Source organism: Antechinus flavipes, chromosome X, assembly GCF_016432865.1.
Source record: "Antechinus flavipes isolate AdamAnt ecotype Samford, QLD, Australia chromosome X, AdamAnt_v2, whole genome shotgun sequence".
NCBI lineage: Eukaryota > Metazoa > Chordata > Mammalia > Dasyuromorphia > Dasyuridae > Antechinus > Antechinus flavipes.
In genome coordinates, this window is record NC_067404.1 from 69,195,538 (window position 1) to 69,222,301 (window position 26,764).

The 26,764-nt window shown below is 39.1% G+C and overlaps 1 protein-coding gene across 2 annotated transcripts in view; it reads left to right on the top strand.

Moving 5' to 3' along the window:
• The first annotated feature begins 11,124 nt into the window (after window positions 1-11,124).
• Window positions 11,125-26,764, top strand: part of PCDH11X (protocadherin 11 X-linked) — a 576,990-nt gene continuing 561,350 nt past the window's right edge. For both annotated transcript variants that reach the window (XM_051969012.1, XM_051969013.1), the window contains exon 1: window positions 11,125-11,286. The gene's annotated coding sequence lies outside the window, so the exon portion shown is untranslated. The remainder of the gene's footprint in view (window positions 11,287-26,764) is intronic.

Below are 26,764 nucleotides of genomic sequence, written 5' to 3' on the forward strand. Positions count from 1 at the left end.
CAGTCATATCAGCTCATTTTACCATCATATTTGTACTGCCCACCCAAAGGTACCTTCAAAAGGAGCTTTTGTATGTCAGAAGATTTAAGAATACTTGCTGTCTGTCAGTTCTTCCAATTCAAAAGGCGCCCCCAGCAGCATAAAGGCAACGTTCCCGCTCATTCCAGGCTTTCTCCTTTCTATACCAGACAACTAGCCTAAATTGCTCTGTGTGGCCAGGGGCCCAGACACTATCCCTTTCCCTTCTCCCAGGGGATTAACTTGACAGGAAAGGTCTGAGAGGGAATTTATTCTTCCTTTCCTGATATTTCTCAACATGTATTTTTGAGTATTACTGCATCTCTTCCCATACAAGGTTTGCCTGTAATGCTAAGGGTCCAGTCTTTAAAAAAAAAAAAAAAAAGGCTTTTTTTTTCCTGCCATCAAAAGAATGTAAGGGTGAAGATCATAAATGTTAAACTTTACTTAAATAACTTTGCATTTTCAATTCATTGAAAAAATAAACCCACCTTTGTATTAATAGAAAATATCCAATTATAATTAATCCCCATGATTGAAACATGTTCTTAATGACAAAATTATTATTTTTGTACATTCTCATATGTCTTGACAGCATTTCTGTACAAGCTGTCTTACAGGACAAACAGACTTTTTTTTAACCACTCATTAACCCAGGAATACCTTGGAAGAGGCAAATACTCTAGAGTTGTACTTTTAAGATTTTGAAAATTAATTGCAGTACCTGCAGCTTTTCATCTTCCTTCAAGAGATATTCTATTTAACAGTGGTTGACAAATATAGTTGAAAACTTCTAGAGTTTCTACTGAACTTGTTTAACTTGGAGATCCTCGACAACCCAGGATTTAAGTTTCATTGTGCCACCAACTGAGATAACACTTCAAATGTGACATATCTTTTGTCCGTAAATCTCCTTCCAAAAACATTGTGGTATTGTCAGCAAATGTATACAAGATAAACCTCAAACGAGCTCTGTAAAACGGGGGAAAATAACTTCAAAAATTCATGAGACATTTAGAAGAAACTTTTGTTGCCACATTAATATTTGTGCAACTTAGGGCAAATTGCTTTTTTAAACATGTGTTTTAATATATAAAATGACCAGTTATCATCTAAAGATCCTTCCAATTCTAAATCTATAATCAAAAGGTAATTTTATGACAAAGTTGATTTTACATTACTTCAAATTTTGCCCTGATTACTATAGTGTTGTAATCATTTTTTTCCTGGAGAAGAATTTATAATTAGAAAGGGCAAGTCTTAGTATTGTTTGTCATATTCCAGTAACATTTTTATTAATCTTAGAAAATCACAGAAAAGTTGCTAATATAGTCTGACTATTCCATCTTTTTTCTAGACTGTGAGCCAAGGTAAAACTTTAAATGAGAGACTAAAGACATGTCCCTCCCTATTTCTCTGTTGCAGCACAGCTTCTGTAAAGAACAAATAGCATTCTAAAAAATAAATGACAGTGACTTTAACATATGTGGACTTACAGAGAACTTGCTGAAGTTGCAATTAGGCATCTTACATTAATACTGATACAATGTTTAAAAAGTGAAATTAAGATTTCTATTAAAATCAGAAACATTATCAATTATAGTTTTTATATTAGTAAGGTACTCTGTCCACTCTGCCATCTGACTACCTCTGTCTCCTGATTTTGTAGCTTTTCACTGGTTCACAGGCATTTCCCCTATGCCTGAAATGCCCTGTCATCTCTCTCCAGCTTCCTTGGCCTCCTTCAAAACTTCACTTCAATCTCATCTGTTCCAAGAAGTCTTTCCAGTTCCCTACATCACTAGTACTTTCCTTCTGATATTTTTGTGTACATAGTTTTTTCTTTTTAATATATTGCCTCTCATTGGAATGTGAATTCCTTGCAGGTAGGGGTCATATTTTTGCCTTTGTATGCCGAGCACTTAGTTCAATGGCAGCATATAGTAAGTGCTTAATAAATATTTGTTAATTAACTCCCACATAACATGTACTTTATCATGATAAGAGAACTGGATTTGAAGTCAAAAGATGTGTTTGAATCTTGGTTTTGCCACTTACATAAAGAAGTCATTTCTACATTTCAGTTACCTCATCTGGAGAATAAGAGGGTTTTGTTTTTGCCAGTTGTAACTCATATTCAATTGAATAGCCATGTGCCAATCAATAGGGATTTTCTAGATGTCTTGGTTTGCTTTTACTCTTTTTTTTTTTAATTCAAAGTATTAATTCTATGTCCAGAATTTCAAAGGCATATTTTGGGACAGATGGACTCCTGTTGTGCTTTGTGTTATGATTTTTGTTGCTTTTTAAATATAAATTTTCCTTTTTTATGAACCTAATAAACATGAATAATGTATATGAAATTATGAACTGTTAGATATATATAGTTTTTAATTCTATATTACAGTTAACATGATAATAACAGAACTCCCTTGTTTCTGGTTGTTCCTGACTGAATTTCCTTCGGCTTTCTTGCATGTATGTTTATTTCCCTATCACTATCCAACAATCTCCCTTCCTATAGAATCCCTCCCTTATAACAAATATAGTAAAGTCAAACAAATCATTGGCTTATACCAAAAAGTATATGTGTGTGTGTGTGTGTGTGTGTGTGTATTCTGGAACTCTAGGCAATAACCTCTCTGCCAAGAGGTGAGAGGCATGTTTCTTTATCAGTCTGATGGTTTTGTAACATTGTTTTGCTTGACATCATTGTGGCCATCGCATAAAGTATCCAACTGGTTTTGTTGGAACATAATAAATGTCTAATGTTTATTGTTATTTAAATGTTTAACTATATGGTTATTTAATATTTAATGTTTAACTATATGGTTCCTTTCCCTCAGTCTTTGATCTTTTTGTAATATATGTAATATATGCCTGGTAGTATCTGGTAGTATCAATCAAAATAAAGTCAATTTAGTGACTTTGTGGAATATAGTTCCAAATCATTTCTTAGAGTGATTAGACCAATAATACATGTATCCTCTCGAATAATGAATAGTGCATTTGTATATCTGTCTTCACACATCCATTCAACAGCTGTCTCTTCCTTCAGAGTCATTTTTGGCAATCTGAAGGGTGAGGTGGAAACTCACCTATGTTTTAATGTCCTTTTCTTTATTTTTAGTGATTTGTAACATATTTATATGGTTGCATTTCTTCTTTTGAAAACTGCTTATTCATATCCATTGGCTATTAGCAAATAGCTCTTAGTTTTAAAGCGCTTATTATATATTGATATCAATTCTCTGTATGTATTGGATATCAAATCTTTATCTGAGAAATTTGGTATAAAGATTTTCCCCAGGTAACTTTTTCCCTTCCAATTCTAATTGCATTGATTTTGTTTCAGCAATAGCTTTTCAATTTTTATAATCAAAATTGTCCATTTTGTCTTTTGTGATTATGTCTATCCTTTTTAGTTAAGAATTCCCCTCTTTAGTTATAGCTGTCTAAGAGATCACCTCCCCTTCTTCATTTCTTATGCTATGAATTTTTATAGTTTGGGTTGGATATCCAATTGATCTATATTGTGGTATATGGTGTGAACTTTTTGTGGTATGTGGTATGGGTGTAAGCTTCAACTCATGCCAAGATGGCAATAATCTATCCTACCAGAATAGAGATTTAGCTCTGATTCCAAAATATAAAAAGAAATGCACTGCATTTTTTCCTAACTCCTAAGACTCCCTAAAATATAGAATTTCTAGTTTAGTACATTTTGGAAATTCCATAGACACAATTGAACTATTATTTCTGCAAAGCATTTGACAAAGTTTCCTGTGCTGTTTTCATGGGCAAGATGGAGACATATGTTAATACAGAAAGAAGATGTTTCCCATAGCAGCAGCAGCAGCAGCTGCTGCTGCTAATGATGATAAAAAGAACAACAACAATAATAAACAGCTTAAATGTTTTTACATCTACTAATTTGCAAAGTATTTTGCACAGGTTTTGTTGATCTTTATTGACCCTCACAACTCTTCTTTAAGGTAGTTGATGCAAGTCTTCCTATTATAGAGGGATGACAACAGATTCAAAGAGGCTAAGATCATAGCACTAGTAAGTGGTGATGCTGGGATTCTAACCTGTGTTCTCACTACAACTTCCCTTCCCTTTCCTTCCCATTATACCACCTTGAGTACATTCCTGTGCTAAAAAGTTTGGTCCCAAATATAATAAACATAAGAATGCAGCCAGCCATTTAAATAATTGTATGGAATTAAAAATCAATAATGTTGTAAAAATATAAAAATGTTAAACATATGCCAGGTAACTAGAGTTCTTTATTTTAGGCAATTGGGGTTAAGTGATTTGTCCAAGGTCACACACCTAGTAAGTATCTGAGGCTGGATTTGAACTCAGGTTCAGCAGGGTCAGTGCTATATTCACGGAGCCACTTATACCTCTACAATTCATTTTATATTTGACAAATACCACAAAGTTCCAAAGTTTAAAAAAACAGTGACTGTTTAGCTTAATCGAAATCATTAGACTGCCTTTATCAAGTTCCCATCTTCAAACAAACATAGCAAGAAAACTGCAACTACACTAATTGTGCTTTGTTTTCTAGTGTTTTCATGGAGTTGCTGACTTAGAGAAATGAGAAAGTTTGGTATGGATTGTAGGGAGTCAACAAAAGCACAGTAGAATCAACTATTCACACTTTACTTATATATCCTCATCTCCCCCTCACACACACACCTAACTACTGATTAAATGCATTTTCTGATATAAACAGAAGACTTAAAGATTTTTTCAAGACTTTAAGGATTGTATTTTGATTTTCTTTCTTTAATAGAGTCAACTATAACTATCAGGGCCAATGCTTTGGGCAGCAGTGGAGGAGAGCAGAAGCAAGGCGGTAACCTAGGACCAGAGCAACCAGGAATATGCTGAAGGTCAGGGGTCTAGACAACCAGGTAAGTAATCAGGATTCCTGAAACAAAAGAAAATAATAATGATGATAATGATAAACATGGCAAATAGGAAAGAAAAAATCCCAAAATAGATTTGGAATAAGCAGAGCTGCTAAAAAGTATATATACCATTAGATTTGCAAAAACCTAACCAGAAGTTGTTTACCTCTGGATGGAGTCTCTGAAATGACTAAGATCCAAGAATGGAACATGGATGACATCTACATGAAGTCAGTGAGCGATATGTTGAAAAGGGAGCATTGAGCTAATGGCTGACTGATGTTTATGATAATGAAGGGCTTTATGCTTGAGATTCAGGACCAGATTATCGTCACCAGAAATTGCCTTAGTGACGCTAGATTTCGTCCTTGATGATTTATTGTGGTTTGCATCGTTTCCTTGCAGAATTTATAACAAGACTGGATACCAGAGGCTCACTTTCTTTCATGGACTGACATGACAAATCTTCACACTATAAATGCAGACCTTAAAGCATCCTATCAAACCCTACTAGACCATTATCACAAAACAAATGATGACCCACAGCTGTCTAAACATACCATACATACTCCTATATTTTCTAATCTATGTGAAATGAAAAGCTTTCAAAACATAAAAACCTATTAATAGCTGTGTGACCCTGGGCAAGTCACTTAACCCCAATTGCCTCACAAAAAACCAACCAAACCAATAAACAAACAAACTATTAAAGGAGATCCAAACCATGAGGGAACAGGGAGAGATAATGATTATCCCAGTCCTACTGCTTGCTACTGGGTTTGTACTGAGTATGCTCTCAGAGAACATACAGAAGAGGAGCTTAGATCCTAATGCTTTTATTTAACTACAAAGAGCAGTTTTGTTCACCGGTAAAATCATTTCTATAATATTAAATATAAAATTATAGGAGTGGGAAATTGACTTGTCCCCAGGGTTGTTTGCATGTAAACCTGGTAGATAAAGATGAGATTAATGAGATGATAAAAACAAAAAGAATGTTCACAAACCATGTTCACATTCACTACCATTTGATCCTCACAATCATACCCTTATAAGATAATCAAGTAAAAGTGTTATTTTACATATCAGAAAACTGGGACATAGAGAGCTTCAGTGCACTTCAATTGTACAACAAGTCAAAGGAAGCAATAGGTCAGGAAGTAGGAAGACAAGCAGAAGACAGAGAAAATGCAAATGCTGGACTTGGGGGAATGAGGTAGCCCAGAAAATCACCTTAGAGGTTAATAAGTCCAATCTGCCACCCAGTGGAGAAATCCCCTTACTAAGGACTGACAACTCCAGCTACTCGCTCCATCGAATTTGTGATCTGTTTTCTGTGTTCCAACTGTTTAAGGAAGCAAAGGACCCACTGTTTATAGTGAGGATGGAGGTACAGTGAAAAATGCAACTTCTTGTCCCTAGAGAAAGAATAGCAGAAAGCTATAAATCAGCTCTCTCCTGACCTATGTACTGGAGGCAGTCTAGAAAAGTAAACTTCATATATCGGGATGTGAAAATCAATCCCAGTGGTAGATAGAAACTGTCATCACAAAGGAATGTTTTGATTAATATTTTTGTGTCATCCACAGAATCTAACTTAGTGCTGACCACATAGTAGGCACTCAATATCTATCTTTCTATTTATCTCTCTTTGGATATATTTCCTACTTTAAAAATTGCATTTTATGACAGAAATACTTATGACCATTTCAATCATTATCTACAATTGTCAAATCTGCTATGAAAAAGATCTATACATTTATCTCCCACGAGCAGTTTTGCTCGGGTAATTATTTTCCCCTTGAAAATGGAATCTGCTATTTACTCAAGTTTACTTGAATATCTAGCCCATCAGGAGGAAAAAATAACCACAATAATGTGGCAAACTCTCCGTGGTTTAATATGATCTGAATTGAATCTGATCCATAAGAAGGCAATATTTTTTAAACCAAGGGATCTTATTTTCATATTAAAATAAAATAATTCTCTATCCCTTTACATTTATGAAAGGGACATAAAATAAGTGCTATCATATTGTAAGACACTGTAGGGGGTAGATGGCCAGCCTCAAAAATAAAAAAGACATAGGTCCAAGACTGTCCTGTGACATATATTAGCTGTAATTTAGCAAAGGTACTTCATCTCCAAGATTATAAAGTGTTGCAAAGCTGCCCTCCCTTGCTTTGAGAGTGCATTCCCCAGGAGTTCCCTATACTGATAAAATCAGTTTTGGTCCATATCCCTATTTTGTATATTGTATATACTGTATATACAATATTTGTATATTATATATTGTATACTGTATTTTAGGAAACTATCTTAACAAACAGCAAAGACAGAGATTGAAAAGAATATTTTTCCAGATCTCATTCTGTGATAAAAAAAGAATTAATTTATTCATGGAATCATTCAACTGAGTTAAAGTAATAGTAAAATATAAACTGTTCATTTTTAAAAATCACCTGTTGATTATGTAGTTCCATAGCTAATCAATATATTTTTACTGAACAAATGAAACATGATAGATGCTATAACTGTTATATAGTAATTAAGGGGGAAATAGACAAAAATAGCCATCCATTAAATGCTTTCTTGGATGATCTAAACCAGAGTCAGAGTTGTTAGTTATTAAAGGAAAACAAATCACTTTTCCTATTTCTTTTAAGTTTAATGTACAATCTGATTCCAGAAATCACACATAAAAATATATCTAATACTAGTTGAGTTGCATCTTGTAATTGTAGAAAGAATACAGTAAAATCTGGGGTGAGGTTAGAAAAGACTTACAATAGATCACATTACAGTTTCCTCTCTGTATCCTTGTAATTCTCTTCCCCATATATATAATAAACTTAAAGTCATAGCTAATGTTACTGCAAATGGCTGTTACCTAGTTCTTCTAAGCTATGGATATATGATACTTCCTTAGGATATAAAGATGAATTTCTACCATTACAAGAAACAACCCCCCAAAAATAGGTCTGTTTTACTTGGCAAACAAAATCTCTGAATCTCTCACCCTACTATGTAATATTTGGACAATTCAAACCAAAGCTTGTCCTAAGAAAGAAAAAGACTGCTAAAAGCATCTTGAAAAATATCGTGTATATCATGTATACGCTCAGAAGACACAAACACACACATACACACACCCAAATTGTTTTCTGCCCTTTTCCTTCCCTGGGAAACGTCAGAAATCCCTCTCACCCCCTCTCCATGGTACCCAGGGTGGCAAAGGACAGCCTTGGGAGGTCTAATGTCACCACAGTAGGCTAAGACCCTAATATTCCGAAGATCGGCTTTACTTAAGCCGAGAGGAGTAACTTGGCTTGCTGCTATGGATAAGGAATTGTGAAAGAAAGAAAAGGGAGGGGGGAGTAGTACTAGGAGCTGTGTTACTTGGCCAGAATATTTAGAGCTCCCCCAACAGACCAAAAAAAATATTGCAGTTTGTTTTCCAGTTTTCAGCATCAGCAACAGAAAAAGGGAAAAAAAATCATCCTGATCTCTGAGCCGTTACATTAGCTTCTCCAAAAGGATCCAGAGCATCTGGGGAATATATAAGTAATAGAAATAGGACCCTTAGACAAAAGGGAATATTTTAAAAAGGGAGAACATAACAGTATGTGTATAAAATGCTTAACCCTGCTAATAAATCAACCTGAGGATGTGGATGGGTTTGTGATGATGGTTGAGGGGGACAGGCTGTGATCAATTAAAGTCAAAGGAAGGAAGATAAATTAAATCTAACATTTCTTCAGGGAAAATGATTTCAGTGAGCCCATTGTGAGTTACAAGGCCAGCTGGATTAGAGGAGACTTGGAGAAAAAAAAAAGGATAGGATATGAGAATTATCAGCTCCACAGATGGGCAAAAGAGAAAAATCCAAAGGCTTCTGGATTCTGGCAAAAGGATTGTAATTAGGAGAATTTATTGTCATATACTTTCAATCTAGCATTTCTATCTACTGATAATTAGCAGAGCCTCCTGGTTTTGGGGGAATAGGCAATTAAAAGCTAGTAATAATATTTAGCTGCTGTTTTATGATTACAATATGGTTTTTTCATACAAGATCCAGTATGATCGTATGTAAGCTAAAAGTGAAGCACCGTCATATATGCCCTGTGCTTTCAATCATTATATCAAAAGTTACTGTTGCTAGTGTGTTAATTAAGAGAGAAGTGCTTTGCTTAGAACTCATTCCCTCTCGGAGAAAAATCTGGGAGTAAAGGATGAGCTTGCCGGCACACAAAAGCAGCACTATTAGGAGCTCCGGGAGCAGCCTGACGGCGTCCTGGCAAATGGCTGTATAAAACAGCAGAAGGAGAAATTCCCCACCACCTCAGTCCCTTCCTGAGGAAATGTTTCCCGGGTAGGTGAGCTCTCCTAGGGAATTCTTAGGATCTGGAGAACTGCTCCTAGCCAAACTATAATTCTCCTAGTTCTTCAGACCTGTAGGAATCGTGCCCCTACCAGCAAAGTTTCCCCCAAACGAGCATCTGTTGCACGGATTCAAACCGAGAGAGATATTATGCTCCTAGCATCCAACTTTTTCATCTTCTCATGTCAGAGAAGAGGGTCTTAATTGCTAGAAAGGTACCGAGCTAGAGAGATGCTTTTTCCCATTGAGTCCCCAAAGAGAAAATTCATTTTGCTAGAATCACGGAGTTTATCTAAGAGGAAGCTTAGGGGAAAAATTGAGCCATCTGCCTGGAGGCAAGGATCGGGACCCTATCCATCCCCTAACTCCACATTCCGAGCAAGAATCGGAAGACTGGGGGGCGGCAGGAGACGATTTTGTATCGGAATCAGCCAGCGCTTCCCAGTGCCCTGACCTAAGAGAGCAGGAGCTAGGCAGCCGGCCCCTTGGTGAAAGAATGCAAAAGGATTCGGGTCCCTAGGATGCACTGTCTCTGGGGCAGAAAGGCAGGCTGAAGACTGCGCTGAACGCCTCCCTCCCTGCCCACCCTCCTACCTCCAGAGTGCTTCCCCGGACCGCTACCTTTACGACCGCGGCCACGGCCACGGGCACTCTTCCACCCAGACGATCAGCTGCTCTAGGCGATGCGGCGGGACACTTCCGAACGTCCTGGCACACTGTAACCTCCCTCACACGGTTCGTCTAGGTAGTGAGAAACCACAGCTAACGCCTAAAACCGAGGCGCTTCGGCCGGCGCCGAGCCCCTCTGCCTGTTTTGTACGCATAGTGCAGCCGCAGCGGCTCTGCTCCCGGGCCCCCCGTGGACACTACTCTAGCTTCGGAAGCCCCTGTCTGGGAGAGCGAAGCGGCTTGCCGCCTAGTCTGCCTGTCTGCTGCCGAGAAAAGCCAGCTGGGAAACTTGCCTAGGAAAATGTGAATGAGTTCAACTTGAAGGGGACGGGATGGCTTCCGCCGCGGGAAAATAACCTCAGCACACGCTGCTCGCGGGCTCCGGGGGAGCCGAAGCCCCGGCCGAGCAGCTTTTCCGTTATTCTACCTCGGGCGAGCGAGCCGGCTAGGGGCAGCCGGGCTCCTGCCTCTTTTACCGAGCCATTGGTAACTTACAGATTTACCTCCTGTTGGCCCCCACCCCTCTCCCCCGTTTCCCGCGTCAGCAGGCAGAGGCCGCCCCTTAGAGGTGGGGAGAGAGGGGTGCGGGGGTGGTAGGAGGGGGGGGGCAGTGTGTGCGTCCGTATGTGTGCGCGCCTGTGTGAGTGTGGGGAGGGGGCCCAGCCCTCGGCGCTGCACCAGCCCCTCCCGGCAGGCGGCTAGGCACGGCGTCTCCCCCCTCCCTCTCCGGAGCCCCTGTCTCCTCCTCCCTCCTCGTCCCCCCCTCTTTTTTGGTCCCTCCTCCTTAGTATTGAAAAGGGGCTGCACCACCCCGGCTCCTTGCAGTCTGCGAAACTGTCAAGCAGCAGCCGGAGGAAGAAGAGCGACCGCAGCCCGAAGTCCCTGAAGAAGAGCCTCCGCTGGCGAAGAGGGGCTGAAGAGCCTCGGAAGCCGGTGCGGAGGAAGACCCTCGGACCCCGAAGAGCCCGGAGAGCCCCACAAGTCCGAGCCGGACCGGCGTGCCCTTCCGGGCCGCCGCTGCGGCGGCTCTGCCGCCGCAGCGGCGGCACTGCCACAGCTGCGGTCGCCCCCGCGGTCAGCCAGCAGCGCCGCGGGCCCCGTCTCCACGGCCGCCCCCGCCACGCTCGCCCCGCGGCCAGTCGCCACTGCCGCCGTAGCTCCAGTGGTCACTTGCCGCCACTTTGGCTACCGCGCTCAGTCGCCGCCGCTACGGGCGTTCCACAAAGAAATGTGGAGGTAGCCGGCCGGCGGTGGGGGAAGCTCCAGTTCGGGCCGAGTGAAGACCTTGCTAACCCGGTGAGTATCTCGGTATCAAGAAACACCACTGTCAATTTATTCTGCCTAGACCATATATTATGCTTAGCTGTCCTGCCGTCCGTTTGGAGAGGATGCGGTGGACTTCCTAGCCCCAGACGCTTTTTGGCGTCCTCCTCTCCGCCCCTCTTTCCCAGGGGCAAAAGAGAGATCTTTGGGCGAGGGGGAGATCGATCGTTAAATAGAGACAGAGATTCTCCCCCTCCCCCTTCCAAATCTTCCACACCGTTTGCCCGATTACTTTAGAAAAACTCCCACATTAACTGTCAGAGTGCACGTGGGGCTATTGCTCTCACTTGAGCGTCACTCCTCTAAGCTAAGCACCGAGGATGTGATAACTAAGATATTGGACAGACCTTTAAGGCTGCACCCCGTAGCATTTCCCCGACCGTAGAGGTAGAGGTAATGCGACTAGGAGAAAACAGCCCAGGCTCGACCTGACGGCCATCCCGTGTCATCCCCATGCCGTCTCGTCCCTCTGTGGCTCGCCTCTCCGCTCCTCTGCCCTTGCCGGCCTCCCGCCGGCTCTATCTCCCACTCCGACCTCCCTTCAAACGGCAGCGCGCACCCAGCTGCAGGTAGTGCACCACGCTCCGTCGCCCAAGCCGAACTAATCCTGAGAGTTTTCCGTTTTCTTCCTTTCCTCCCCTCTCCTTTCTCCCTCCCTCCTCCCCAATTTGCTAGGTGGGAAAACTTCTGCAGTGAAAACTGCCCCTTTTCTTGAGAAAATGTCTTTAAATGAGTTTAGATGAAAACTCGCAGGTAAAGGCTTTTCCTTTGCCTAATGAATGACCTCATAGGAGATTCGGAATCTGGAGATGTGGACAGGCTGCAAGAATAGATCGGATCTAAAGATATGTCAAGTCCTATACTTAAATTCAAAATACCAATGCAGAGAATAAGGGAGAACTGGCTTAACAGCAGTTCAGGTTGGGGGGAAGAAGGGGGGAAAGCATTGGATGAAAGGGTGGGGAGGATAGAATGGTTGGGAGGAAGCTGGGAGGGGGAGGTGGGGAGGGGCGGCGCCAGGGGGAGATGGGTGGGAGGGGAATGAGAAAAGGGAGGTAGGTGGGAGGAGAGGGGGGAGGAGATTGGAAGGAGGGCGGGTAGGTGGGAGGAGACTAAAAATGGGGGGTTGGAGGGGCGGGGAGTAGGTGGGGAATGGGAGGGGAGGGGTGGAGAATGAGAGGGAGGCGGGGGAATAAAATGGGGGCGGGACAAGTGGGAGGAGCAGGGCGGAGGTGGGTGGGTCGAGGGGCGGGGCGGAGCGGAGGTGGGGAGGGGGGTGGGTCGAGGGGCGGGGTGGAGGTGGGGAGGGAAGGTGGGGCGAGGAGAAATGAGGGGTACTGCAAGCCCAGCCGGAGTCAAAAAAAAAAAATGTAATGCGGTATTACCCTGCCTTAATAAAAGTGTCCAGAATGAGGTAAGTGATAGTCCCACTTAAGTCTGCCCTGGTCAGACCCCATCTGGAATACTGTCTTCATTTAAAGGCACCACATTTTAGAGGTTATATTGATAAACCACAGGATGACTAGGGTTAGGAAGGAATTTTAAATTATGTATTTCTCTAGACAATAAGCCTTGTGTGTGATTATGGGGAGGGGGTAAGGAGGTGAGCTGGCCTGTGGGCATTAGGAACCCAAGGCAAAAGCAAAAGCACATCTAAGCACTTGACTGAAGTTGCCCTTCAGTCACCTGTAGAGTGGGACTTAATGACTTTCCCCAAATAGATTGAAAAATGGACCAAATAGCCCTAGAAAAAATGCAATATAGATAAATGTGAAGTCACTCTTAGGATAAGCGATTCAACTACACACAAAGGATAGGTGAGACCAAACTCTGGAAAAAAAAAAAAAAAAGACTTGACGGGGTTTAGTAGACTCCAAGCTCACTAAAACTAAGAGACTGTGACCTGGTAGTCAAAAGAGTTAATGCAGTTTTTGACTACATTATTAAAAGTATAGTTTACATGATCTATGGAACAGAGGGGAGAAATTTTTTTAATGTCCAAAAGGATCTCCATGAACCATATCTGACATGATGACATTCAACAGAGGTAGATATAAAGTCCTGCCATTCAGTTCAAATTATCAACTGTACCAATAAAAACTGAGAGGTTAATTAGTGTTTAATTCCCTCATTAATTAATTAATGGGGAAATCACTCTCTTTCTTCAAGAAATAGCTTGTAAGAGCTTAGAAAAAACCTAATCCTAATTGTTTGTTACCTTTGCAGTTTATGGGTGGCAGAATAGCCAAGGGGAAATTGTATTTGCTGGTGTGTGTGTGTGTGTGGGGGGGTGTTGCACTTCCAAAATCTTGCCAATCTAGTTAAACCTAGGTGCCTCTTCTCATACTAATGTGTTTAAATACATTAAAATTAAACAATGTGATTCCAAAGGAAACCAATTATATTGAAATACAATTATCCTGATCTATTTTTTCAAAAGCATCCCGAATCCTAGTTTAAGAATTCCTGCTTCAGAAACTTAGAATTTAAATGTAGGCTACTGTAACATACATAAAAGAGAGAGGAGAGGGAAAGGACTCGGATCAAAGGTGAGAGGAGACTAAAAACCAGGAATGCCTGTAAAGGAAAAAGATTGGCTTTAGAAAGTTTTGTTTTGTTTTTTTTCTGGATGAAGGAGCAAGGTATAAGTAGGAGACAGAAGAGGAGTGATCTGAGAAAAGAAGGGGGGGAGAGAATTGCGCCCCATACACACACACACACACATACAAACACACACACACGCACTAGCTAGATACAGCCTGTGGAGTGTGCAGGGAGCATTCCAGAAACGAGATTCCAATTGAGTCCCTTTCCAAATTCCCGACGGCTCAGTGAATTTTAAGCTCTTGTGCGAGAGCCAAAGAAACCAGGTTCTGGGGAACATCTTCTAAACCTGGTAACAACTATGTGGGATTTGACGATAGATGTACTTGTTTGAAACAAAGCACTCCTAAACAACATAGAAATCCCTGGAGGGAAGGTGAGTGAGTGTGTGTGTGTTGGGGGGGGGGGGGGGGAGGAGGGAGTTAAATCCCAGGAAACTGGAATTCCTCCTGGTAAGAAAAACTGAGCCGTTTTAACTAAAAGTATAACTTCATTTCTTCTCTTGTTTCCTTCTTTGGGCAACAAGAGAATAAATGAACTCTCCCTATGAATTTCTCCCCTGATGAAAGACAGTCAAGGGGACAGCCAAGTGAAACTGGGGAGAAGGGAACCACCCAAAACACAGCCCTTCAGGGCTGCTTCGGCTCTAATGTTGAATTCGAGAAACACACATACACACACACACACACACACACACACACACACACACACACACAAAGAGACAGAGATAGACAGAGATAGATGGAGAGACCGCAAGAGAGCGGGCACCTTTAAGAGAGGGGAAAACTCACTTCTCTCTTTGCATTTCCATTTTACGCCCCTCCCTTTTTGCAATGATGTCAGCGCCAGAGAGCACTTGCTTTCGGGCTGAGGGAGAGCAGAGTACAGAAAGCCTAGGAGGCTATGGTAACACGCCCAAGGTTCAGGGAGCTTCCCACTCCTCCACCCTGCTCTCTTCCTCTCCCCTTCCTCTCTCCTTTCCCCTCCCTCCTTTCCAAACGTCTTTTCCCTCTTCTTTACTCCATTTCTCTCTCCTCCATCCCGTAGCAATTTCCGGCAGGGTACCCCAAAGGTAGCCGATTTCTTATTTGGGGGACCAAAGCCATCCCCCCCAACACACACCATCACCCTTCTCATTCCCTTTCCGTGTTCCCTACGATTCATGCTTTACCCACTTCATTTTCTCCTTTTCTTTCTCTCCAAGGAGAGAGTAAGTTGCTTTTAAGATAATAAGTAAATAAATATCCCCCCCGCCACTTCTAAGTGTTTTTAGTTCGAGGCTGTTGTCCCTCAAATTAGAAAATGAGCCGGTTTCAGAGGGCAGGACTAGCGTTAGTGCCCTAAACGCCCAATGATGCCTGCCTTTTTAGTACTACCGAAAAATGCCGGCCTGGATCAAAAAGTTAAGCTCCTTTGGCCCCGTGGCAATCTCCGTGAATCAGTGTTTTGTTGTCTTTTTCTCCCGTCCTCCATTCTGCCCTGGCAGAATCTGCTCCCTGAGGTACTTAGGATTTGCTTCTTAGAGTCTGCTCCTGGACTGCCTGGCTTCGGCGAAGACGCCCTGCTGCTGTACTGAGCAGCCAGCCGGTGTAGATTGACGTCTTGGCCAGAGCAGGAACTGAAGGTAAGCAGAAAGGGGACATGAGAGTAAGCATCTTTGATGTCTAGAAGCCCGTCTCTCCCCCTCCACGCACACCCGCTGACCTCTCCCCCTTCTCCTCTTTGACCCCTCCCCCCCCCCCCCCCCCCCCCCCCCCCGCTCTTCAGCAGAGTGGGCTGGCTGGGGGGTGGGGCGGGAGGAGATACCTAGGACTGGCGAATTCCCCGAGACACTGAGGAAGTCCCCTGAGCTGGGGGAAAAGTGCCTGGAGTTAGAGAAGGCGATAGAGAGCAAGTGCTGCGGCAGAGCACAGGGGACACACACACACACACACACACACACACACACACACGCACACGCACGCAGCATCTGTGTGGGGCGGCTGCGGAGCCAAAAGCTGGCTGGCCACGCAGCCCGAACTTGGAGCTCCCGGAGTAAGCTCCTGCAAAGGACAGGGCTCTCAGACTAGCTGGCAAACCTTTCTCTTCCCACATGGCGTCCCGGCGCCCTGAAGAAATCGGGGTGTTTCGGGAATGTGTGGGAACAGACATGGTTGCGCTAGCTAGAGAGGGAAAGGCAAAGGGAAAGGGGAGCGCAGGAAGGCGTTTTATCGAGCCGCCGATTGCAGTCTTCCCGTGGGAATTGCATTAAGTCGGGATCGCAGCAAAATACGTAAGTGTTCTTTGGTGTTTCTAAGGGTAGGAGTCGGGGTTATGCGGGGGAAGGAGTGAAACGGGAGCAAAGAACTCCTCTGGTCTCCGAAACGAAGTTCCTTGCCCTAAGATTTCCCCCTCTCCATTTAAAGCTAGTCAGAACGCTGCCAGCCAGCTTCGCCTTACGTGTTTGGAGAAGGGGACCGAGGACAGCGCACGTTAGCCAGAGAGAGACATTGATTTTTGAGAGATCCGAGAATCTTTTGCAAAGAATAGGAGGATCTCTTCCCCCCAACCCGACGCTGAGCGCTGTCCAAAAGACGCTCGGCTTCAGCAGCAAGGAGCGCTGAAGCAGCTGGGAGGACAGGGCATTGTGCAGATGTCTCTTCCCAGAACCTTTATGGGTTTTACGAAATAGAAATTCACGCTGGAAGGCTTCCTGACTGCCACTGTCAGGGCCAAGTATGGTAGGGGAAGAAGAGAGCAGAGGAGCGTTCTCTTCTCCCTAGGTATATGCAGGGGATGGGGGCCAGGAGCAGGAACGGGCAAGGGGAGCTTCTGGCAGTCCCCTCAGGAACTTGCCGAGATCTAGAGGCTCAAAAGGGCTAAAGCCCCACTCAGGTGTAGTGAAATTCTCTTTCAGACAATCCGGGGGATCTTTAAAGAAAGTACCCAGAACAGTCAGACCACACACACACACACACACACACACACACACACACACACGGAACTTAGAGGAATAGCCAAAAACAATTGGGGAAAGGGTTGTGGTTGTTTTTTTCCGGGGAGAAGGAGCGGCACGAGGGGGAGGTAAAAGTGTCTACGTTTAGATACAAATATAAATATTCTACGTGTCCTTAATCCAGTGAACAATTTGAGGTACCCTAGGAATTTCTTTTTTGGAATTGTCACGATGACATCATTCGGTAAGCATATTCGGCTACACATAGAGTAGGATTTACAGTGAACGTTATCCATTTGTTTTAAAATACGTAATAAAGCTTCTGTACATAAGTAAAGCAAAGGTGTTGATTAAATGTAAAGATTGCTCAGAATGCAAAAATATTTCCCGCGATCTAAAGTCATTTGTTTTTCCATTTGAAATGTGTACATAAGCCTGGGTAATGGCTGCACACTCGAATGACTTCAAAACTGTAAATTTTGTAGCAGAGAAAGGTAAGAGAATGGAATGCTGGCTTGAGAAAGGTAAGAATATCCCTTTCACTATGGTAGAGAAAATCGGAAGAACGGTGACCTCTTCTTTAAGTGTTTGATCTTCAAGTAAGGCCCTTGATGATTTGAAATATTAGTGTCAAAGTTTTTAGGAAAGAAGGGTCTATCTCTATAAGACATTTTTCCTTTTAAGTTGTTTTCAGAAATATACCTATTAGAGGCAAGCCAAGCTTTGTTTAATCCCTTATACATATTTTCATGCTGAGTATTAAAATGGTATCATGCAAAAAGAGGTCAATAGGCATGTCAATGTATTTGCCAACATACAAGAGCCTCTGAAATCAGACCTTAGAGAATAATTTTTAAAATGGAAAAGAAGGATAATAATTAAAAAAAAAAACCAAAATCTTTTCCTGTGATGAAATCCTTTCTGCTCTCTCAGGTTCCTAGATATACTGTTCATCCTTACAGCTTTTCTTTAAATTTGAGTGTAAGAATATCTCGATATGGCAGAAGGATAATTTATATGCAGCATAGTACTATATGTTCAGTAGAATTGGTTTTATCTATCACAGCCTCTGCAAAAAAGGGAGATCAAAGATCTGACCCTGTGGTCCTCGGCTGAATTTGTATTCTTTGTGGACTTAAGCGAGAGGCCTATTGACAGTCCTCATACTTTTAAAGTTAGAGGCTTGTCAGCAGTTCTGTTATAACCCCATTTCTGAGGGGGTCATAATTAGGAATGAAACACTTCTCTTCCTGAAAACCCCAATTAATATATCAGGAACCTTTTTGAGTACTGAGATTGGTCAGTAATCTATTGGACATTTTAAAAAGAGACACAAACATACATAATGACCTCCCTTTCCATTGGACTATCTTATCACTTTTAAACCAAAATCAAGCTCAAAAGTGACGAAAGGTAAGGTAAACAAAGTTTGACTTCTGTCTATAAGGTTCTTCTGATTTTTTTTTTGGGGGGGGGAAAGGCAATCTGGGTTAAGTGACTTGCCGGGAGTCACGGAACCAGTAAGCTATAGCTAAGTTTCAAATTTGAATTCAGGTCTTCCTGATATCAGGATCAGTGCTTTATTCACTGTGCCACCTAGCTGCCCCTTAATATTGTTCTTCAAAAGAAACATGCACAAGGACTATAATATCAGAATCAATCTCACTGGAAGTGAGATTTAAAAAAAATTGTTATTGACTTTTTGTGTTACTAGGAGATGTTATGAACTAGAATGCCTTCGTTCTCTATGGAATAATATAAAATATACACTTGGACATTAATAATTTAAAATCACATTAAAGGCACCCTAATCTAAAATAAGGAAAATATGAACCAAGTTCTCCAGGTTATCATTTGCTCAGTTCTCCTGAACTGGAGCATTGCGATGCAGCTGATTTTCCAATCAAAGACGGTTACAGCAATAGGAGAAACCATGGAATTTGTTCAACAAAATCTTGTTAAATACCTACTATGTGCAAAGCACATGATGAATAGAAAATACTAATACAGTTCTGCCCTTGAGGAACTTCTCAGGGCAAGGAAACACATACATACAAAAATAAACATAATATAGACTAGAACATTACTTCATAAGGGTCCTAAGTGAAGGATTCTGAGCCAAGAAACCTTTAGGAATAATACAATTTATAAGTGCATCTAATTAGATTCACATAATAGGTCATAAAAATCGTGCAGAGCTCTATTAAAAAAAAGATTTGACCAGTGTTTTAGAGTATGGAATGAAAGCACCAAATGAAGTACTGAAAAACCCTTTGCTTTATATTCATTGTTTTTAAAGGGTTAAACTGTTTAGTCTAATATTGTTTGGAAAATGTTTAAATATTTAAGAGAACTTAATCAAAAAGACTGCTCCCCCCTTAAAATGTTGTCATCTTGTGTAACATTACTGAAATGGAAAGCCGGCTTTGTCACCTAGGCATTTTAGAGGGAAAACTCAATTGAGATCTGATTAGAAAGACCTCATTCTCATCATGCGAGGGTATTAATGTGCAGGGGTAGGGGTAGGAAGAAAAAGCAAGTCTTTCTCAGAGTTTCTCAATATAAAAATGACTTGCCAGAAATCATAAAAGCTTCTTCCAGTTTTTGCACTTTTAAAAGCTTTGCTGTTTAGGGATTTAAACTGCCCCTATAATTGGCTATAATGTGCTATGCAATGAAGAAGAGTAAGATTGGTAGAAAAAAATTTGAAACAATGGCAATATCTGCATTTTTCATTTGTGACACAAATACAAAGAAATGATCCCTTCCTCGTCCCTCTCAATCTGTCTTTGAACACGCAACGTTTTTGAAAAGCCGATAGCCGAGTTTTCTCTAGCTAATTGTATAAAATGATGTTATTATAATAATTTAATATATTTTGATGTGCCAATAACAAACTATTTGCAGAAAAAATATTAATTTATTGCCATGTATTCTCATTAAGATTCAAAAAACATTTACATGCTGAAAATGTAAGTACAAGCTTTGCAGTGATTCTTGCAATCTGCTGCTTTTTCTAGCTTATTTCAGTTCATAGATACTATTTAGATTAAGAAGTAGTTTACTGACTGACTAAAACTAAGCTTTCTTGACATGGCAAATTCTTCAAAATTCTTTGCCATTGTTTCCTAATTGTTTTCCACACCAATTATGTTCTTCCAACGGGCTATTTTAGCAACAGCGATTCTCTCTTAATTAAGTTCCTATGTATCCTTTATCAAATCAACACATATTTATTGAATGCCTGTTGAATATATTATTTGATTTTCTAGCACATCGATTTCAGTCCTTACCTCACATTTAGCCCCCCTCTGATGCTCTGCCCACTCATCTTAATCACTTATTTAATAAGCATTTACGAGGCAACTACAATATACTAGGGACTGTGCTAGAAGCTGAGGATACAATGACAAAAAATAAAACACTTTTAATTGAATGAATATCATTCCCTCAAATAATAGAGAATTTTGGGGGGATTTGAGATTACAATGCAGATAGCCAACTGTTGAATAATTTATAATTTTAAAAATTATCTTTCATTTTTTACTAAAAATGTAAAGTTTAAAAAGGATGCAACAGTTAGTGAATGTGAGTACCTTATAGAACTTTTAAAATTCATCTACTTTTAGGAATTGGCTAGTTTTTTTTTTTAATCTGAGGTATCACTACATCATGATAATTGTATCAATCTTGCTAATCAAGCAGTTGTATTCTTTTAGATGAGGGATATGTTTGTTTCTATATGATCAAAAGAATGATTTAGAAATATATTACATTCTTATTCTAATAAATAGAACTAGAAAGTAACATTAGGCAAATCACTTTCTATCTTTGCTCCTCAGTTCCCTTCATTGGAAAATGAGATCGAAGAAGAAATTAGTCTAGATCAGTGATTCTGAAATTTTTTCATCTCAAGAACCCTTTCTACACTTAAAAATTTTGAGCCCCCCAAAGATAATGTGTTTTAGGGGCTATATCTATTTATAGTTTCCATATTAGATATTAAGCTATTTTAGTATTGTTATGAAAATAGTTTTGTCCTTATAGACTCTGCAAAAGGGTCTTGAGGATTCCAAGGGTCTGTGGACTTCATTTTAAGAATCACTAGCCTAGATGATTTCTTAAGGTCCCTTTCTGCTCTAACCTTCCATGATTCCTGTGTAATAGGTAGCATTCATATAGAACATACTTCCATTACCTTAATCCTGCATTATAGAATGTAGTGTTATCAGGGAAATGATCATGGTAATCAAGAATGTATTATGTGGAAAAAACAAACAAAAAAAGAATGTATTGTGTGCCCAGCACTGTACTAGGTACTCTGGGAAATGAGAATAACTTAAGTTTATATAACACTTTGCCAAATGCTATATGAAACTTGACTGGGAGATTGCCCTTGGAAGCTCACAATTTGATTGAACAAAGGCTAGCACTCGAAGCAGAGAATGATAGAAGATCGTATGTAGTCAAGACGCTTTGATGTTGACTTATCCTAATTATGGGATGCGGGACAATAGCTAGAACTATAACATTGCATTGTTTCTTTTCATTGTTTCCTTCGAGTGTTTCTTGAACATCACTATATAGTTTGGAATTAGCCTTGGCCAGAACAATGCTGATTGAACTTCTTGTTTTTGCAAATGAAATGTGGTTAATGTAGTTGACATCTTTTATTGGAGGATTTTCTCCCCTCTAATTCACTATCAGGCATTTTAAAATTTAAAATTTAATACTTCTAATCCAATCAAGGAAAACACCAAATGTTCTGCATATCAGGCTAACCACATAGCAGTGAAAAGAATGACAGAAAGGTGAGCAATACAGAAGATAAAGTAACCGGGTTGAAGCTTTAAAAAAAATATATTACTGGCAACTTGAAATAAGCAGTGTGTTTAAAATCTAGTTTTATTTCTAAACTGGTACGGTCATTAGGGGCCATTACACATTTTGTTCTTGTATCTGTAGTTCTCCTTGAGTAAGGCTTTTTAAATATATATTTTTGGATTTTTGATAGTGACTTTCAACTAGCTACAATAGGCAACTTATCCCATACATAAGTCATTAGGCATAAAGAGGAAGAGGTAACAAAAGGCAGTCTTTCAGATTTGATTTGTGAAAACATTTATTAGCTACTTAGTGTATGCTAGGCACTCTGTCTATAAAGCATGTTGCCTCTTTTTTCCTACCTGATCTTGTTCTGATTTGTTTTATTTAAGGCGAGCGTTAGGGGAACGTGGAACAATGGGAAACAAGAAAGAACAGAAACCAAAATGAAAACAGGGTCCCACATCATTATATGATAAGCCTCTCTTGAGCAGGCAACCTCTTTGGAATTGCTTCTGATGGTTTTCCCGTTCCATTAAAACTCATTTGTATGGGGGAAATGGCTTGATTTCTTGGTTACCTGATGGCCAGGTATAGCGATAGTGGTATCGAATGAAAATGATTTCAGTTTTGACTAAAGCTAAAAAAAAAAAAAATGGACTGGAATACGGGCCACGTTCTTTTTATTTATTTTATTTATTTTTAAAAATAACTTTTTATTGACAGCACGTTCTTTTTATGAGAGAACTTTCCCAAGTATATTCATAGCTCTCAGTTTAGAATTACATCTTTATTCTCAGGGGTTATAAGAAGTTGATTCTAAGCAAATATCGGAAATCTTCACAATCTTATAGTAATGCCAGATGTTTTTAATTAGCATCAGGAAGTCTTTCTTTGATTAAACATGAGATAATAGCATTCATAATTTTTTGGTGGCTTGTCGAATAAAACAAATGAGTACAAAATAGAACATTTAAGGAAAATCTGGGCAGTCGTGCTTTTGTATGCTGTAGATTTTCATGGATAGCTGGTCAAACAAAGACTGTGAAGGTCTTTACTTAAAATGTAATGATTAGGCAGCTATAAGAAAAGGAAAGCAAAATAGAAATAATAAGATCCAGTAAAACATTTCTAATCACAACCATTACTAATGAGATAATATACTAAATTCCATAAAAAGTATTTGTACAAATTCATATTCAATGTAATCTTAGGAAAGTGGCACATAAGATAATATTTATACTTCTACTCCCAATGTAGGTATTTTGTCAATAATTTCAAGATATTAATTTTTTGTTTTATTTCATTTCATTTCTTTCAATTTATGCAGATCTATTTTCAGTCCCTTTTGTTTAAGATTATTTTACAGATTTTTATAATAAATTCCAATATTTAAATTTTAATCTTTGGTTTAACCTTCCAATAAAAATAATGTTTTATTTTGTTTAAAGGCCAAAATGAAATATCTTACTATCCCCTTTTGAAGACAATCATTTTGCAGGCAATTATTATTTATCTACAGAAACTTTTGCACAGTTTCCAAAAATGATATTTTTAATTATTCAATTTATTTTTTAATTAACAAAATTTATTTTTTTCACTCCTTTCCCCTACTATTAAAAACAAAACAAAACCCTTGCAACAAATATACACAAAACAAACTCCCCACATTGACCATTTCCAAAATATATCTAAATGTGACTTCTATTACCATATATTGGATTACTTGAGGCAAATGTTTAAATCTTGATCACAGCTACAGTTGTCAGATGGTATTTAAGGGCCAGGTTTTTGGTTTGGGATTTTTTGGCCATAGTACTTGATTGTCCATTAAGATCAATGACTACTTATAAATTCTGGGCTCATATCATCATCTAAGAAAAATCGTGGAATTAAATGGGGATTCAGTTTGGTAATGATTTGTAATGGCAGTCTATTTTTTTTTTTTTTAGCTTTTGATTTTGGTAACCTTAAGTGATAATGAATTTTAAATACTTGCTAATTTTTATACTTTTATATACAAGCATAAAATTGACAGTGAAAAAAAGATTACATTTTGTAGACTAAAGATGGCCAGTCAAATTGCTTTTAACAAAATTCAAAAGTAATTTTTCTACCTTCCTATTAGAGTGTGATATTTCCTAGAACAGCAAAAAAAATTCTTGCTAGAGATTTCCACATGACAAAAAAAAAAAACTCTAACTACTGAATGACAAATTCAAACTAAGTATTAGAATGCAGAATAATTTCTTATGCCAAATTTTTATCTTTGTTAGTTAGTGGAATAATAGAGTAGTATGAAATCAGTCTCTGGGAGAAAAGTATCTCGTCTCCTTCAGTTATGTTTCATTTATGTTGCCAAATAGAATCATTTGTGTATCTTTCGTAGCTGTCTCAAACTTGAAAAAGGTATTAACACTTAGTTGGCCTTAGAGCTAAAATATGAGAGTTCGAGCCATACCTTTAACATATACTGACCATGACTGGGGCCTTACTGAACCTCTCAATTCTCTTAAGAAATTCATTAAGACTATGAAGTTGCAGAGATGGTGCCAACCTGCATCTGTGGAAGGATTTCTCTAACTTGGGAGTTTCCTCTACCATTGAAATTGCAAGTAAAATTTCTATCTTTCTTGCCAATTAAAAAATATCTTGAAATCAGCCACTAGAATAGCTGAAATATAAATGTTTTTGATAGGAAGCATAATGTAGTTCTGTCAGGGTTACTGTCAAGTTACTGTCAAGGTTACATTTAAAGAGCTGTCACTTCAAAAACCTTGACTGAATTTAGGAACCATCACCTTCCTAATCAAATACCATTAGTTAACTAAGTCTTTCTGAGTTGGAAAGAACAGAATTTGTTTTATAGCATATTCAGAATCCTGATGAACTAAAAGACCGGTTGGATTAAAGAAATTTTTGTACGTGCTAATGAACTTGGTTGTCTGCCAATATTGCCTTGAATTTCATTATTTTTAACTTTATCAGTAAATAATGCTAGGCTAAAGGTATTTCACAGTCTTTATGACTGTGGATAACAACAAAAAATACATCACCATATTTTATAGAAAAACTATGAAATGTATGTTAGAAAGAAGAAATGCCAAAAAAAAATACAATGTAATCTTTAAAAAATTAGAGCATAGACAAAACTTACTCATAAACCACATTTCCATGAAATGAGACTCAGAACCAAATGACATATTCATAGAGACAAGGGATAAATCTATTATTTCATAGAAGAACTGATTGTTATTTCCTGAGAGGGAACTTCCAGATGAGGAAATTCCTCCACTAATTCAGGCTCATTCATAATATCTTTGGAATCTGAATTACAAATTTTCTCAAGTTTCCTACAACAGAGGTGTCAAATATGTGGCCTCTGGCCACAGGGGTGCACAATACTTCCGAGTGTTGTCCCAAACAGATGAAAATGTAATTGGGAAATTATTTAACAAAATAAATAAAAATACTCTAAGATTTACATTTTAAAATTAAGTCAATTTTCAGAATGGGCATCCTCATTTGGAATTACTGCCGTTCTTCTCCTTCTATTGAGTGTCAACACCACTGGCCTCTATAGAGCATATGCTCAGGGTCACACAGTCACATTTTTAGTATGTATCAGAGAAGGGACTTTTGAATCTCTGGCTTCTGGCTCTAAGGGTAGTAGTCTTTATCTCACTAGCCAAGCTGCCTTGCTAACATTAAACATTCATGGCAATTTCTAAAAGTAGATTTATCTCATAACCCTACAAAACTGGTAGTAGTAATAATAGAATTCCAGCTACCAGCATAGAAAAATCTTAGAAATATTGATAATGAGGCTCCCCAAAAGATCTGACTTTTTGCATTTGAGACGACTTTGACCCATCATTTTCAACTTGTTGACCTTTCCTTTGCTTCAGTTCTGATAAGTATTTGGAAGAAAGGTGTGTGTGTGTGTGTGTGTTTTAATCTGGTGAAAGAAAAAACACTGAATACAAGTTGAATTAAGCAGGTACAACTCCTTAGACTTTAACAAAGTACTTAAAGACATTATTGAAAATATATGAGAACTTTAGCAAAATTTCTCAGTAAACAATGCCATATGGACATCCATGATTTATAAAGAAACAGAAGGTTCCTCTAAGCATTGTTAGATGAAACAGAATGGCAAATATTGCAGAAGTGCTAAAAATGGACTTTGTAATGTCTATTAATCCATAGTAGAGTAAAGCTTTATTGAACTGCATCTATATTATACAATGCTCCCATTGAAGGACATAAATTAGTTTAGTTCTTCAATTAGAGAGGTGTTAAAATCTGAAATTAGGATTAGGTTCCGAGTTGAAATGAGTTCTCTGGATCAACAGTTTACATCTTCCCATTCCTTTAGGAAGGTGAAAATATTCTGCATTTTTTTTTTTGGACAGAAAGTACCCTTAAATGTGATGTCATTTTTTAAATCTTACTTTTTAATTCTAAGCAATTAACTGGATCTTTGAGAGAAATTCAAATGTACAATTCTTGGAGGAAAAAAAAGAAAAAATACTGATGAATAAGTACCTTGAGATTTGTTTGGGAACTTTGAAAATGAATTCCTATGAAACTATAATTACATTATATCAGTACAGTTAATTTCAGTATCTTAAATCATTAGCCCAGTATATTGGACTTAAAAGGTTGGTTCTGTTTATGAGACGTAATAAGACTGTGGTTTTCTCTTTCTATTAGAGATAGAGATTAGGATTTTAGTGAAATAAATATTTTGTAATAATGCATATGGGTTTAACAATTTGATCCACTGGGAAATCACACTTCAATTTCCCTTGGAATAAATAGATTGTTAAGAGTTGCACAAAATAAAAAGGAAAAAGAAGCAAACCTTGTATAGGCCCTTTAATTAATCTCATGGGATAATTAGTTGATTTAAAAACATAAATGACTATGAATACCCTATGGGGGAACCAGGACAAGAAAAAGCAAACGTTATCCTTCAAAATATATTGCAAAATTTTGTTAGGACCACAATTATTCTTGGTCTATTTATTTATGTAGCATCTTTTAAAATAATTACCTATTGCTTTTAGGTTTACAAAGGAGTTT